Below are 13,498 nucleotides of genomic sequence, written 5' to 3'. Positions count from 1 at the left end.
TCATCACTGTGTTCAGTGAGCATCAGCAGCTGGACAGGACTTGTTAATCGGATCCGTTCGTGATTGCAGTTACGATTTGTCTAAGTGTAGTTAAGTGCGAGGTATAGTACAGCTGGTGGAAATCCTGGACATCTTTTACTATGAAATGATCTATGATGCCTCCTGTGGTGGACGCGGCAGCGAAGTCTTTTGATGCCCTCTCCACATTCAATCTCTCTTTCACGCAATATAAGGACCAAGCATTTTTGGGTCTTGATAAATAAATGTTCAAGACAGCGGTAATGATGAGAGGCCTGGTTCTCTCAGCAGATTTACGCCAGTTTTTGCGTAATTCCCGTGGTCCACGTTGCGGACCATGTGGACGACTGGATGGTACTTGAGCGTCTTCCAGGGTGTTCTGTCTTCAGTTTCCTCACTTTCGTTGCGTTCGCCGCGATGGTGTAGCGGTTAAGGTGCTGGGCTGCTGACCCGAAGGTCGCGGGTTCGATCCCGGCCGCGGTGGTCGCATTTGGATAGAGGCAAAATGCTAGATGCCCGTGTTCTGTGCGATCTCGGTACACGTTAAAGAATACCCAATGGCCAAAATTTCCGGAGCCATTCGCTACGGCGTCTCTCATATCACATCGTGGTTTTCGGACATAAAGCCCCAACAATTTTTATTATTATCACTTTCCTTGCGTGCCTATGTGCGGGTTCGTGGTTACTTCGTTGGTTGAGACCCTGTATCACCTGTGGCACATACCCGCATAACATTTTACGGGTATGTGCCACACGTAACTGAGAGAAAGGATTTCATGACGTACGCGACAGGTATTTTGCGTTATTCATGTCATGACCAGTGAATCGTGTTCCTCATACACTGATCCCCTGCTAGGTCAATTTTGGTATATTACAAGTTATGGAGACGACCAGGAGAGCACCCAGACGTAGGCGGCTAGATAGATAGATAGATACGTAGATAGAAACGGCCAAAGTGCCTGAGGTTCGCTAAGAAATGCTTCGCATTTAAAAGAATGAGCAATTGCCAGTTACATCAACAAACTTTCACTTTCTTGATGAACATGTAAATCCGCTGCTTAGTTTACATACGAGCAGTGCAAAATCCGCCATTTCCGTCACCCTGAGACTTCGTCTAAATGCGAGCACGGAAACTTGCCTACCCTCTTCCCTTATCACGTACCACCACCACGACTACGCGCACCTGACGATAGTTCTTTCGCAGGTAAAATGGCTGGCAACTGATGGTTCGTCCATCATGGCGTAGCAAACTAGTTCATTGCCAGCATGCCGACCGCGGCAGAAAGCTCTTCATCTTCATCACCTTCCGCGATTTCTGAGTTTTGTAATATTGCGTGCACAACGCACCAAGTTAAAACGAAGCTGCGGATGAGTGCTCTATCCGGATGTGGATGAAACCGTGGCCACTAACTGATGGAGATATCGATGCGGAGAGCGCCACCTCGTTTCGGTTGTCTTCGAACACCGCTTTCCCTCTTTTGCGTCGCACGGTTGCGGGGCTTCGCGCTTGGCGCGCTCATAGGATCCTCCGAATTAAGCGGGTTGCGGCCAATTGTGACCAAAATAACAAGAGTTTGATGCCATTAAACAATGCATGTGCCGGCCGGGAGCAGGGAACACATCAGAATTACCCGATTTTCTGAATTAGCGAGGGTTGGATTACGACATTTTAGTGTATATTCATTATAAGAAACCACTCTATTCCAGTCGAGCTCGGGCTAATACGACGCGGATGATTTCGTGTACAGATGATGATGTGCAAGTGACCATTAATTGTAGAGATGATGAAGGTTAGACACTCATTTTTTGCGCTGTCATTAACTCTGTCCGTGGAGGAAGCGGCCTCCTGGCCACGCAAGAGTATATCAAATGCGTCAGGTGTATGGCTTCAAACGAGAAGAATGCGGGATATCTGTCCCACGGCATCGGTTATCGCCTCGCGTTCTAGGAATGAGCCGCGGTAATTAACTGGGGATGTCTGCTCAGTGACTGTGTAGGGTCCGATAGAAAGCCTGATGAATTTGTCGCATAAGCCGGTAACTCGCAGTGGAGCTTTAAGCCATAGCGAGACTTCCGAGCTTCCAGGGAGATCATGGTGTTTATGCGAGCCAGATAATAGCAGTGGAGGAGGTAGTCGACAGGTAGGGCAGACTCACTAAGAGGCGCCTTTGACAGTGGGTATGACTCACTTTTTCTAAGGCCACTATCATCATATAAATCGTTCGCTCTGCCTGCCGAAGCCGGTCACGGTTTTTACAACGCTGCAGGTGAATGCGCTGCTTTAGTTACCCTGAAGGGACGGCACCGCGTACCAATCACCGCCATTTTTCCTTCAAGGCCCAGACGGATTGCGTTGACGCATGGTAATGTAACTTCTTTTCTGACCGATTTCCGGCGAACAAATCCGGCGAACACTAGAGAGTTTTAGATTAGGGACCCCAAGGAGCTTGGAGACCCTAGAAATTAGCGAGCTGCAAGGTCGCATGCGCAGAAATCAAGCCACTCTTGGGCTCTTGTGTTTGCGTTGTCCCAAAACCCCAAAATCGGAAACTAGCGCGTGTCGCGACCGACACGACGCAAACGCAGGGCGGGCAACGACGAGCAACGCCCGGGTCTCGCATAACTTTAATTATGCCACGTGTGGCTTCCCGTGCGTTTCACCTACCGCTGTCTGCGTTTGATCCAAATCTCAAACACTGCTGCTCCTCCGAACACAAGAGCAACCTGCCCAACACAGCTACTAGCGGGGCGACGGCTAGTAGCTCAGGTGTAACGCGGGTGATAACGAACACGCTGAGGCACCACCGAACTCTGAATATCAGCAGCGGTGTACTGGTGTATACAAATAGCTCGCCATTATTGTGCCGGCAACTGCGAAGTGAGGGGTACCAGGTTCGAATTCCCTGCTGCGCGCTTGGGGAATTTTTTCTTCTTAATTATTTTTATTTGTGGCTTCTACATATACATATATACGGGGCATGACGGTGACGGCAAAACCTCGTCGAAAGTGTGCATATAATTTCAATCGCAATAAAAAAGTCAATTTCACCGCAAAGGCGAAACAATGCATGTGATAGCAACAAATGCAATATTATAGCAAGTAAGGCTGGCACTTAGCTTTTTTGGAACCGATCTCGCGTAACTGTACAAAACGCTGGTGCGAGAGAATACGGCCGCTCCAGAGAGAACGCAGCGCTTTTCGCCCAATCTCTTCGCGTTGAGAGCTGTGATGCCTGCCAAGGTAGCGCGCGTGCCAGCGATCGTGATGACCGCGCGAATAAAGTCAAAGTTCACAGTTCTTGCTCGAGCGACACCCCCCCCCCCCTTCCGGCGTTCTGTGATGCTCCTTAAAGACTGGCGGGGCATTTCCTTTCTTCTTGAGTAGCAATCGATGGCAGGCCTGGCACGCGGGGTGATGTTATGGCATGCGCCCTCCGTTCAAGGCAGGTGGGTCGGCTCTTTTCATCTCCTCTTCAGCCGCATTCGTCGCCCCCTTCGCTCGCTCGCTTTTACCCACGGATAACGCATACAATGCGTAGAGGATGTTATCGATATGGACTTTATACGGGACATGATGGCGACGGCAACAGCGACGTCGAAGGCAAAAACCCGTCGAGAGTGTCCTTACAAGTCCTATCGCAATAAAAGTATACGCAGTTTCACTCAGCATGAAAACGGTCGGAAGTGATTCACCTGCCCTTAGGCGACGCTGACAATCATGGACAAGTGAGCACTGGCGTTCCAAACGTACAGCCTGCTAGACCTCCATGGCAGGAGAGGAACCGTTCATTTGTGATGCTGTGGCACACTGTGCATTTCGTCTCAGTTAAAGCGAACCTCACTCGTTGCGCCCGTGCTAGCGTTCGCGCTTTCACCGCTCCTCGGTGGGCGCTCGCTGGTGCCGGCTGCAGCTCCGTACTGTCTTCTGTGAGTACGCCACGCTTCTCGCCGTGTTCTCGCCACTACCTTCATCCTATCGTTCTATGGCTTCTCTCCTTTCGTTTGGCGCTTGCTTGCGCCGACGCATTCGTCCCCGCCAGTAGTACCCTTACCGGACCTCGTAGGAGTAAGACGTGTGCGGGCTTGAGCTGGCTTGTGCTCGCTCCGTTCGAGTACAAGGAAGGTGGACGACGCTCAATGACCAGGTCCTAGCTGACTGTTTGCGTACACACACTCCACAGGTTACATAAAGGGCCCTCAAAGTTTACCAAACCTATACATTGAACACAGCGAGACTTATCATCACAGGCTCTTATAACTATACATTGAACACACCTAAACCTATTATCGCAAGCTGTTAACCTAGCTAGCGCCATTGCGTCCCTCAAGTACAGCTAAGGGCACCCAGAATTACTTTCTTGCTGTGTAAGCGACAACATTTGAGAATACTATTTTACACGAACGTTGCAAGAGCATGAATACGAACATTATACATCACCAAGATTCTTTGCGGAACTAACTTTTTTTCAACCCGGTGCAATTGATTTGCTTTTGACCTCCAGCTTGATGAATATTTTCGGCGCACTGTGCTGGCATTTCCAACTGAACTAGACCAAAACAATCGCGGCATATTACATAAACGCTCATTTTGACTCATTAAGTGAACACTGACTTTGGGTTATAGTAGTGTGGTTTGCAGTTTAATAACTGGCGTTCTTTGCAATTGACGTCGAGAATCCAGGATTCGTGGGGACAGCTGCTCTACAAGAGCCAACTTCTCGAGGATGCAAATGAAAAGGGACACGGAGGCCTATGGATCAACTTGTCAATTACGTCATTGCTCGTTGCCGGACTAGGACTGTTTTGTTGTTTATTTGTGCTCATACTCAAGGCATCCAACCAGTCACAAGACGGCACTAGCACGGTAAGCGTCCAGTATGCATGGAACTTTGGTAAAGTTTCGCCATTGACTGCGCGTAGCATTTCTAGCACCTCGATATGTACAAGTAGAAACCCTCACAAGATACGACGTAGGGAAAACAAATGCTCGTTGAAACGCTTAGTTAAGAACATTTGATCATGATCAAACTGTCATTTTTGGGAACTATAACACAAGTCCGCATTGAAGTCATTTCACCTCACTTATTATTGTTTTTTGTCTGAAAGGTGAAACATTCATAGCCAGACTCAAGTACTGTTCCTGTTTGAAACTAAACCGAGGCAATCACCTACATAACTCAAGAAATTTGTACTTTTCACGCGGTAATGCTTCAACAGCCAGAATGCCTATTCAGTGAGCAGAGAGTTGCAAACTTTGACTGGTAATGGTGCTAACGGTCGTTATCTAACATCCTCCAAGTTAGGTCTTTGCCTGCAATACAGAAATATCTGTTTGCAAGCAGGTGACATCGATGATGGTTGTGTGTTGAGCAGGGCCCAATAAGAAGGAAACGTCATGCTTGAGCAAACCATGATGTGGGCGGGGGGTGCGGGCAAAATGTTTAATGGAGCGGATCAAATGTTAGTATATTCAAAAACATATTAACATCAGATGGCAGCGGAAAATTTTGGCAGGGACGTAGGGATCTGGTCGAACTCCACTGGCACTGATAGATTCGCCACGGACAATGTGGAGACGTCTAAAGAGACAGTTGGATGAGCTGAGAAGGAGTGCGGTGCGTCGGAAGAACAAAATAAGTTCTCAACGTAATATGCCTAAATATGAGGCAGCAAAATTTTGAGGTCGTCCAAATACCATAAGCTGAGAATTCTTTCCTTCGCCACATCAACCTTCATAAGTCGCTGGTAGGTGGCGGCGACACTGCGAATCCTGAAAGGCAGAACATTAGGATTCGTGAACTGACCCTGTGTTAAGTGAGTGGTTGTTCCATAGTCCATGTCACTTACGGTGATGTGCTCGTAGATGATTTAAGCTTCTACACATACGCGCCGCCACCTTGTGGGGTTAGCGAATGTGTTTTCAATTTTCGTATCTGCCGACGTTAAATTAACAAGGACATAAAGCTTCGAGTTCCCCAATCCAACCATTCCCATGTGTGTGCATCTACTGTAGCACTGTTCGTTTAGTTGTTCAAGACAGAAAACGGCAAAGGTAGCAGCTCACCCTAACGGCACCGAAACCAATCCGTAAAATAGTCTATACCCATAGTTCGCTGGACTGTAAACAAATCGTTCGGTGCAGTCAGTCCAAAGATTTATAATATGTGCAAAACGGCAGATATCCTTACTTGTGATTGCACTGAAGATTCCGTATTACGAAAAATCCCCAGTCGACATTCTGGTTGACTACTACTCGGCAACACGCTACGGACATGACAAATATTCGATCACATATCTATGCAGCATGCTTTCCCCGTCGTTATGACGACGTTAAGTGTTGAGCGTCGTCCGGACGTAAAAGAACGGTACTGCTGTCATCAATCAAGCCAACGAATGAAGGAAGGTCACGTGCGATCACCTTGCTGGACGAGAACTGAAACCGAGGCACTTGATATCTACTAATAACCGTAAAGTTAAAACTGCCCATAACCATTCAAGAAAGCAGACGAAGACTTTATTATTTACCTTGCGCCAACAAATGATAATTAATTAAACCCACGCTCTTGCAATGTGCATGCAATGCTCACCCAGTTCAACTATTTAATAGTGTGTATGATTGCTAACGGAGTATGTCCTCTAATGAACCGAGGTCTTCCGTACTGCTGTGCAAGGACCGCGGCCGTGAATTGCCTGGATTTAGCACTGTTGTCTCCATCTGTATTTGTTTACTCATAAAAAATGGAATATTTAGATGATTCCTGGCTTAGCGATCATGTGCCTACAGTACATAAGTTAGCACCTGCATTTCACATCTTACTGTGTCGACCACCGCGCTCGAGGCTCCAACTAGCGAATGGGCCTCTATTCATAAAAAAAAAATAAACTACTCATGAAAAACATGGCTGATCCCTCCGTCATAGGAATGGGTATAATACGAAAGTGAAATGTATCTGCACAGAAGTAGTGCTCATTCTGTAATGATATATGAGAGCTTCTACAATATCAATTCGTGTTTGGCAGCTATAGCACCGACTGGCGTGGATGCATCCATGTTGACGCCTAGTTCGTAGAGGGTCTTAGCTTGAGCGGCAAGCGTGTGCGTCCCGCTGGCCTCTGTCTCGCTCCGCTAAGGCATGACATTCGCCCGTCGAAATCATGTGCTTTCTGCAACGCATATTGCAGCAGTTTTGTTAGTCGGTGCTCTCGCAGTCGAAGCAGTCGGCGGCGAAGAAATCCCGTTGGAGCATGTGGAAGCTGCACTACTCCGATCAGCCGGCGCACGCTAACACGAAGCGAAAGGCAAAGAACGTAACTGCGTCTAGGGTGCCTCCGCGAGGCCAGCGTGGCCAGTGTCCCTCGCTGGTATCGAGACGCTTTAACCATGGCCTCCGATATCGCACGCAATTTCGGAATAAGCGCTAGTAAGTGTCGAGCGTGACTCATTACTTCTTTTCACCTCTCACAGACGGCGGCACTGCCCCGCTCCGTCCCACCTATCTACACCGCCAACAGGAAACACTGTGCGAGAGAGAATGTGTGAAAGACATAAGGCTCGTTTGGTGAGACTGGCTTATTTGGTTTAGCGTCGGGCGCTTACCGTCGCGGCCGCAGCGTCGTGGGCTCAATTCCCAGCGGCGGATCTTTTTCATGGTTTTGTTTTCTCTCTCACCCGTCGGCGTCCATTTTATGAACGTCATATCCGATAACGGAAGTACTTGGTGGACCCTGGCATCAAACACTTTCGTGGTAAAAAGTCACAGTTTCACCGCAAGGGCGAAGCAATGAACGCGATAGCAACAAATTGTAGTGTTACGCGAAGTGAGGCTGGCAGCTAACTGTTTTGTAGCCGATCTCGCGTAACTACAAAACGCTGATGTAAGAGAATACGGCCACTCCAGGGAGAGAGGCTCGCGTAACTACAAAACGCTGGTGTAAGAGAATACGGCCACTCCAGAGAGAGATGCTCTCCGCATAGTCACTTGGAGTTCAGAGCGCAGCACGTAGAAGGGTATACGAGCCGCCCGCTGTGATGGCTTTCGAGATAGCCCGTGCGCCAGTGATCGCGACCGCGTCCTTAGATTCAAAATTCAAAGTGGTTGCTCGCGCGACAACTCCTCCCCCACCCTCCATCTCGCGTATTTTTCCATGGTCGTTAAAGACGGGCGAGGTGTCTGCTTTGACGGCAAACCTCCCGAGCGGGGTGAAGTAATCGCATGCACCCTCCGAGCGACGGAAATGGGCCGGCTCGTTTGATCTGTGCTTCGGCCGCGTTCGTCGCCCCCGCTCGCACGCTTTTACGCACGGTAGAACATACAATGCGCGGGGGGATCTTATCAATTTAAACTTCATACCGGAATCACATGACGGCGACGGCAACGGCAAGAACCCGTCGAAACTGTTCATATAATTGCTATCGCAATAAAATGCAATCTTTGATGATGAGCATTGATCTAACCAATGAGACGAAAACGGCCTGCGTACTCGCAGCATCATAACAGGAAATGCCGCAGCCCTGTAGCTTTCCATACAGAAATCTAGAACTTTGGTGGGTGGGCGGATGCACGCAGGTTAAAAAATGGCTGCCTCTCCCGTAATGTAGAGTAGATGGAAACACGCAATGTCTACTGGCAAGGCAGAATGGTTGAATATTATCGTAGCCACAATATTGTGCATCTTCGCAAGGCCACATCCCACTAAACTACGCCACACTTCACGGTTCACTCGTCCATATGGACGCAATTATTTACTGTAAATGTATAGGAAAAGCTCGGGATTTACCTAGCGAGGTCGATGGGACCACGGCTAGTGCGCCCCACGCAGCGTGGCGCCACCTCTGGAAGAATGCGGCACACCGCGCCGCGCAAGCGCTGCCTCCAAGATTACCTCTGGCAGCGCGTCATTGAATCGCCCACCACTGGCATTCAAAAAGCACAGGCTTGGCGCTAGCGCTTAAAAGATCAATTGTATGGCGCCCTATCTGCCTTTGGAAAGCCGCTATTGTAAATCGTAAATAAGACTTCAGCGTACAAGTTACATCTGACTGATAAAAAAAATCCGTAAACAGGGGGTGGGTGCTCGAGCCGAGGTTTCGACAAGTGAACTTGTCTTCTTCAAGGCTGGAACTGATTTCCTTAGAAATCGTATCTATGCGCTTCGTGCCCTCTCCACCACAAAGGAGAAGGGGAGTGCAACTGCCAGATGGGGGGTAGGGGAGAGGCCGCCGTGACGAAATTGGTGAGTCATAAGGAAGGCGAAGAAAAAAAATGGAACAAAAAGCGGGAGTAGGGGTGGAGAGGGGAGGGTTTACGTTTCGCTGAATGATTGTCAGTGGAAGCACGTGGCATTTTGACACTAGTAGGTTCAAAATTCCTAGAGGGGCTTAACTCTCATTGGTTTTCGTTTATTATGTACCATACCAAATAGATTAAAGAGCCCCTTAGAAATTTGAATTCCTGCTGGCCGGAGTGTGTTGAACTTGTGAATAAGGTACGACTGTGTATATTTCCTGTGTTTTCGGAACCGGAAGTTTGACTGAAGTATGTAAAGTTTCAGATCTTCGAAGTTGTGACCTGCTGCATTAAAATGCTGTGCCACTGCCTTGGGTAACTTCTTCGCCGTGTTCGTGCGATGCCCGTTTAATCTAACACTAACATGTTCACCCGTTTCGCCAATGTACCGTTTTTGACAATATGAATATTCGTTCATGTAGATAACGTTTCAGCTAGTGCAGGCAAAACTAGATTTTATATGATGGACGTAATCTCTTCCGGTGCTTTTAACTATAACGTCATCTTCAAAGTGTTTACAAGTCGTACATCTTGGAGGAGAAGAAGGTATTATGTGGGCAGTAGAATGATGGTTTACTTTTGCATTCACTAACATGTCCTTAAAATTCTTATTACGGCGATACACGACCTTGAGTGTATCAGCATGAGTGATAGTGTCACAAACACTAAGAACTGTGAAGCAACATATTCTTTTAGCTTATTTGGACCACTTCTAGGGTATGTAATTCAGTCCTGTACGAAAGATGGACTGCAAGATACCATACTTGTTTACTTTTGGGCTCATTGCCCGGATGTCTCGTTTCGGTCTCGCAACGATGGCCGGATGATCGCGTTGAGTTCCGGTGCTACAGTTTGAAGTGCCCCGATAAAGGCACTGCCATTAGCCTCCAGGTTACCTGAAAGCCCCTGACAACGCGAGGTGAAAGCCTTTGATGCTTAAAAGGTTCTAGAGAAACCCTGGGATATATTTCGTAGATACCGGACATAAGGTGACCTTGTCACGCTTAAAACTTAGGCAAGACAACGCTTTCAGATTTTACAGTGTGAAGAGATAATATTTTCACATTTATTGATGGCAATCGTCAATACCTATTCGCAGAAGCTCTTTCTTCTCTTATTCTCATATAATTGCTACCACAGGAATGTCGTGAAGCGCAGTTATTTATGTTACCAAGAGAGAACCCAATCATAGAAGCGTTTATACTGTTGTTCGCTTGTATTTTCAGTTAGCGCGCATGCTGTCCTCGAGGAGAATAAGTAATTCGCGCAATAAAAAGAACAATCTGCAACCCTTATTTACGATACTTTGCTTTCTGTGCTTACACAAAGGTGGCCACTATGCCTTTGCTTCATGTTCCGAAAACATCAGAGCGCCCTGTCTCGCCGCCGGTCCAACAGCCTCGATTGCACATCACGAATGCATCAGCGACTTCGCCACCAGATGGTCGGCCTAATGTCCCGTCTCATGACCGTATCCAAAATGAATGCTCAACGTGCCGTTGCCGTGCACTGGGACAGTGGATACGGGCCAAACTCGACTACAGCATTGACCCTTGTAAAGACTTCTACAAGTTCGTCTGCAACACATTCAGAGGACAGACCGAGTTTACCCACGTACGTTACAATTGTCACTTCCACTTCCGCTTGCTTATATATATATATATATATATATATATATATATATATATATATATATATATATATATATATATGTATATATATATATATAGTTAAAAATACCTCGCAAACCTCAGATGAGGTATTGTGTAAGGGAAGGCAGTACCAGAAGTGAACATCCATAATAATTTGTTTACACAATGTGCATGAACGGCAGTATGCACCAGACCACGCAATAAGGTTAAGGTGAAGTGTAGAACTAAAGTGACCAATTCGTAAAAGCAGCATAAAAGACTAAGCACACGAGGTATTCAATGCGAAGCATTTCTTAGCGCACATTGGCACTTTGAGCGTTTCTGTCTACTTATCTATCTATTCGCCTACGTCTGGGTGCTCTCGTGATCGCCTCTTTAATTGGTTGTAGACCAAAATTAGCCTGGGAGGGTAAGAGCACTTGACGAATACGACTGTCTTGTCATGACATGAGTAACGTGAAAATCCTGTCGCGTACGTCGTCAAATCCTTTCCTCCAGACAGGCATGGCAAATGCCCATTTAATACGACCGTGGTATACGGGTATGCGCCACAGGTGATTGATAGTTTACATCTACCAAAGAACGGCGACTACAGACACTGGTCAAAACCGACAGCTGCAGCGTTGACAGAACGAATGGAAGAATAAAAATCAGGATCTCAGCAGGATTCGAACCCAACCGTTCTGCGTGGCAGTCACGTATTCTACCACAGAGCCACCACCGGCAGGTCTGCAAACTGCTTGGGGAAAACACCCTATGCAAGCCTAATGTCGGTGCAACGTTTATTTTGGCAGTGGTGCTGGTTATCTAATTTCATAGCAAAGCAATAAGCGCTACATATTTACTCCTACGATGCAGGCGTCATGTCAGGTTAGCGTCTGTGGTTTCAGTGTTTACTCCACTTTTATAGCAGGCTAATAAACATTACGTTTCTATTCCTATGATTCAGCAAGCTATATTGAAGCATCGCTCGACCACACACGAACACGCTAACGAAAGTTACGCTTGTTATTCGCATCATCGCGCCATAAAGTGCACTTCGTTTCGATTATACCGACGTATTGCTCTAACGTGAGTGCTGACGTTACGTCAGGCCTTAATTTACCCTTTAAACGCCAGTGTTGTCGACGTGCCTGGTAAGCCCACAATGTGCAACCAACTACTACACTTACAAAAACACGTCTATCCACCTCGTAACGCTTTACTCAATGAAAAAAAAAATGCAGCATAGAACTATTCACTGAGTGCTTCGCAAGAAACCGATTCGCACAAGGTGTGGGATCTGCCGAATTTTCGCCTTTGGCATTATCTTGGAAAAATCGCAAATTTCGCAATATAGATCCCTTATCTTTGTAGTTACGTCACCGGTGCCGATACGGCGACAGGGCGCAGCACTGAATGGCGGCTCCGGAAAAAGCAATCCAATCAATATTTCTTATAGGTTTATTCTAACTTTGGAATGTCTTTCGCATCCAAAAAGGTCCAGATAGACTCGCCTTGCGCTTCGTTACAATCCGCTCGCGCGAAATACGTATGTTGTAACGTAGTTGAGGTGGTCAATAACGCAGACTTGGAACAAGCAAAGTTTGCACGTAATATTGGGCCGGAGTTTGCCCACAAAATTCAAACGCTTACGGTGTACATTTCGCGGCGAGAGCGGTAGACGGTCGACAATAATTTTCTTTGCGGAAGAAAAGCGTCGGCTATTCATGCGCAGGTCACGCTGAATTTCACAACGATCGCTTCTGGTCAAGTACGTCTCAGAATGTACTGCGGTCTGCGCATCGTACCTGCAACTTGATTACAACAACCGACCGACATAATCGCAGCATATTTTGATACATTCAGGCGCGGCTTGTACCATGCGATACGTGGTCACTGTAATGATTTTAGTCTGTCAACACCACTCGTATACAAATTCACACACACGTAAATTTGTCAATATGATCCTGTGAAAAGTCACCGTCATGATGCTGAAAACATAGCATGGAAAGGGAAAATGTATGGAGTAAATGAACCTAACAAAAAGAAATAAAGTTAGTCTCGTTACAAGAGCGGAGGAATTAATGCGATTGAAAGAAGCTGAAACGTTGTATGATGCAAGAGTAGCAGCTAAGTCACTCAGCATCCGACCAGGCTAAGCTCAGCAAGCCGCGGTAACTCAATAAAGCGTAACTGAACAACACAGGAATGCTGCAGCGAGCGAAGCGACCTTCGTGGTGTCTGCGCTTTAGCGCAAGCTAAACGGTGAGCAAAACAGGGCGCGGCGCTTAGCTATGTGTGTGTGTGTGTGTGTGTGTGTGTGTGTGTGTGCGCGCGCGCACACACACACACACACAATTCCGAGACGCCCATGGGCCTTTAACACGATGCATGGCGGCCGGCACCTGTCGTCTCCGCTTGAGCGGCTATCGTCGGCTGCCCGCTATCGATTTCTGTCGCACATATAACGTACGACGCACGGCGTGATGTTATCGCGTTTGTACTTTACACGGATAATTATGGGGATACGGACGCTCATGGACACGGTCGAAATGTGCC

Source organism: Rhipicephalus sanguineus, chromosome 4 (assembly GCF_013339695.2).
Source record: "Rhipicephalus sanguineus isolate Rsan-2018 chromosome 4, BIME_Rsan_1.4, whole genome shotgun sequence".
Taxonomy (NCBI): Eukaryota; Metazoa; Arthropoda; class Arachnida; order Ixodida; family Ixodidae; genus Rhipicephalus; species Rhipicephalus sanguineus.
Note: the sequence above shows the minus strand (reverse complement) of the source record.